Here is a 4,634-nt window from a genome sequence, read left to right on the forward strand (position 1 = left end):
CCTAATCTGTGTAATTACGGTGCTCAGTGCATAAAAACAAACCCAAAAACAACTCTGAGTACACAAAAGCTTTTTGCAGGCTTGCTGATAACCTGACTGAAATCATGTATCTTTGTTAAATCACAAAACCGTTGTGTTCTCAGAAAAACTGCTAGAGTTTTATTTCAGCATCTAGGCATCTAGTGGCTGCTCTAAAAAATGCATCTAGAGGATTTCAAAGGAAACTGAATGGATGCTTCAACCTTAAGGTAAATTCTCACATATATTGAGAAGGGGGACCAGTAAGAGACAGTTCCTCTTGTTAAAAAGAACAGGTAATTGGGACACACCAGCCACACGGCCAGGTTCACAGCTGTGCTCATGACATGAAGCTGAGCATGCTCAGAGCATGCACTGGACATGGGAAGCAGAACCACTGAGCATACCTGTACTCTGTGTGAAGCAGAGCAGGCAGTCGCCCCATCCCCAGACCTGTCACATCTGGACATGGGGAGCAGAGCCACTGAGCATACCTGTACTCTGTGTGAAGCGGAACAGGCAGTCCCCCCTGCCCCCAGACCTGTCACCTCTGCTCCCAAACAGCATTGATGCTACATACGGAAAAAATGTTTGGAGATTTCAACCCCAGACCACTGGTCTTGGTTCTGGAAAAGCAGGAAATAGAGGCAACAGGTTGCCTGGGAAAGGCCGATAAGGTCTGAGCTTACCAGGACCACGTGTTCATCAATGTTCATGTCATTTAACAGAATGATTTTCTCTAAGCTGAAAGGCAAAGAAACGAAATAGTCTGAGTTCAGAGTTCTTATGTTTGGTGATTTTTATGTTATGTAATTTTCTGATTTCTGCCTTCTGAGAAGTGAAGAAGGGATTCTATCCTGTTTTCTTTCTGGAAATAGACACAGTAGCTGGTCTATTTAAAAATTCCTGGTAGATTTTAATTTTTTTTCTTTTTTTTTTTTTTGAGAGAGATTTTCACTGTAGGGCGCATGCGTTCGCCAGACAGACAGAGAGACATAGAGACAGAAAGCGAGAAATCACCCCTGGGGGGGATGGCCATGCCACAATCCCTTCTCTTCCATTCTCCTCTTGGGATCTTGGGCATGCATGCACATGTGCCTGGCGTGAGTTTAAGCCACCAGGTCCAGGACTCGAACAGCAGTTGACTATATGAAAGTCCAGTGATGCAGCCGTTACACCATCTGCTGCATGTGTGCTCAACAAAGAGAGACAGAGGGAAAGTGAGAAATCTACTCCACAACACAGGGGAATTGGCCGTATCACAACCCATTTTTCTCCATTCTCTTCTTAGGATCTTGGGCATGTATGCACATGTGCCCAACATGATTTTCAAGCCACCAGGTCCAGGACTCGAACAGCAGTTGACTATATGAAAGTCCAGTGATGCAGCCGTTACACCATCTGCTGCATGTGTGCTCAACAAAGAGAGACAGAGGGAAAGTGAGAAATCTACTCCACAACACAGGGGAATTGGCCGTATCACAACCCATTTTTCTCCATTCTCTTCTTAGGATCTTGGGCATGTATGCACATGTGCCCAACATGATTTTCAAGCCACCAGGTCCAGGACTCGAACAGCAGTTGACTATATGAAAGTCCAGTGATGCAGCCGTTACACCATCTGCTGCATGTGTGCTCAACAAAGAGAGACAGAGGGAAAGTGAGAAATCTACTCCACAACACAGGGGAATTGGCCGTATCACAACCCATTTTTCTCCATTCTCTTCTTAGGATCTTGGGCATGTATGCACATGTGCCCAACATGATTTTCAAGCCACCAGGTCCAGGACTCGAACAGCAGTTGACTATATGAAAGTCCAGTGATGCAGCCGTTACACCATCTGCTGCATGTGTGCTCAACAAAGAGAGACAGAGGGAAAGTGAGAAATCTACTCCACAACACAGGGGAATTGGCCGTATCACAACCCATTTTTCTCCATTCTCTTCTTAGGATCTTGGGCATGTATGCACATGTGCCCAACATGATTTTCAAGCCACCAGGTCCAGGACTCGAACAGCAGTTGACTATATGAAAGTCCAGTGATGCAGCCGTTACACCATCTGCTGCATGTGTGCTCAACAAAGAGAGACAGAGGGAAAGTGAGAAATCTACTCCACAACACAGGGGAATTGGCCGTATCACAACCCATTTTTCTCCATTCTCTTCTTAGGATCTTGGGCATGTATGCACATGTGCCCAACATGATTTTCAAGCCACCAGGTCCAGGACTCGAACAGCAGTTGACTATATGAAAGTCCAGTGATGCAGCCGTTACACCATCTGCTGCATGTGTGCTCAACAAAGAGAGACAGAGGGAAAGTGAGAAATCTACTCCACAACACAGGGGAATTGGCCGTATCACAACCCATTTTTCTCCATTCTCTTCTTAGGATCTTGGGCATGTATGCACATGTGCCCAACATGATTTTCAAGCCACCAGGTCCAGGACTCGAACAGCAGTTGACTATATGAAAGTCCAGTGATGCAGCCGTTACACCATCTGCTGCATGTGTGCTCAACAAAGAGAGACAGAGGGAAAGTGAGAAATCTACTCCACAACACAGGGGAATTGGCCGTATCACAACCCATTTTTCTCCATTCTCTTCTTAGGATCTTGGGCATGTATGCACATGTGCCCAACATGATTTTCAAGCCACCAGGTCCAGGACTCGAACAGCAGTTGACTATATGAAAGTCCAGTGATGCAGCCGTTACACCATCTGCTGCATGTGTGCTCAACAAAGAGAGACAGAGGGAAAGTGAGAAATCTACTCCACAACACAGGGGAATTGGCCGTATCACAACCCATTTTTCTCCATTCTCTTCTTAGGATCTTGGGCATGTATGCACATGTGCCCAACATGATTTTCAAGCCACCAGGTCCAGGACTCGAACAGCAGTTGACTATATGAAAGTCCAGTGATGCAGCCGTTACACCATCTGCTGCATGTGTGCTCAACAAAGAGAGACAGAGGGAAAGTGAGAAATCTACTCCACAACACAGGGGAATTGGCCGTATCACAACCCATTTTTCTCCATTCTCTTCTTAGGATCTTGGGCATGTATGCACATGTGCCCAACATGATTTTCAAGCCACCAGGTCCAGGACTCGAACAGCAGTTGACTATATGAAAGTCCAGTGATGCAGCCGTTACACCATCTGCTGCATGTGTGCTCAACAAAGAGAGACAGAGGGAAAGTGAGAAATCTACTCCACAACACAGGGGAATTGGCCGTATCACAACCCATTTTTCTCCATTCTCTTCTTAGGATCTTGGGCATGTATGCACATGTGCCCAACATGATTTTCAAGCCACCAGGTCCAGGACTCGAACAGCAGTTGACTATATGAAAGTCCAGTGATGCAGCCGTTACACCATCTGCTGCATGTGTGCTCAACAAAGAGAGACAGAGGGAAAGTGAGAAATCTACTCCACAACACAGGGGAATTGGCCGTATCACAACCCATTTTTCTCCATTCTCTTCTTAGGATCTTGGGCATGTATGCACATGTGCCCAACATGATTTTCAAGCCACCAGGTCCAGGACTCGAACAGCAGTTGACTATATGAAAGTCCAGTGATGCAGCCGTTACACCATCTGCTGCATGTGTGCTCAACAAAGAGAGACAGAGGGAAAGTGAGAAATCTACTCCACAACACAGGGGAATTGGCCGTATCACAACCCATTTTTCTCCATTCTCTTCTTAGGATCTTGGGCATGTATGCACATGTGCCCAACATGATTTTCAAGCCACCAGGTCCAGGACTCGAACAGCAGTTGACTATATGAAAGTCCAGTGATGCAGCCGTTACACCATCTGCTGCATGTGTGCTCAACAAAGAGAGACAGAGGGAAAGTGAGAAATCTACTCCACAACACAGGGGAATTGGCCGTATCACAACCCATTTTTCTCCATTCTCTTCTTAGGATCTTGGGCATGTATGCACATGTGCCCAACATGATTTTCAAGCCACCAGGTCCAGGACTCGAACAGCAGTTGACTATATGAAAGTCCAGTGATGCAGCCGTTACACCATCTGCTGCATGTGTGCTCAACAAAGAGAGACAGAGGGAAAGTGAGAAATCTACTCCACAACACAGGGGAATTGGCCGTATCACAACCCATTTTTCTCCATTCTCTTCTTAGGATCTTGGGCATGTATGCACATGTGCCCAACATGATTTTCAAGCCACCAGGTCCAGGACTCGAACAGCAGTTGACTATATGAAAGTCCAGTGATGCAGCCGTTACACCATCTGCTGCATGTGTGCTCAACAAAGAGAGACAGAGGGAAAGTGAGAAATCTACTCCACAACACAGGGGAATTGGCCGTATCACAACCCATTTTTCTCCATTCTCTTCTTAGGATCTTGGGCATGTATGCACATGTGCCCAACATGATTTTCAAGCCACCAGGTCCAGGACTCGAACAGCAGTTGACTATATGAAAGTCCAGTGATGCAGCCGTTACACCATCTGCTGCATGTGTGCTCAACAAAGAGAGACAGAGGGAAAGTGAGAAATCTACTCCACAACACAGGGGAATTGGCCGTATCACAACCCATTTTTCTCCATTCTCTTCTTAGGATCTTGGGCATGTATGCACATGTG

Source organism: Tupaia chinensis, unplaced genomic scaffold (genome assembly GCF_000334495.1).
Source record: "Tupaia chinensis unplaced genomic scaffold, TupChi_1.0 Scaffold000147_1, whole genome shotgun sequence".
NCBI classification, from domain to species: domain Eukaryota; kingdom Metazoa; phylum Chordata; class Mammalia; order Scandentia; family Tupaiidae; genus Tupaia; species Tupaia belangeri.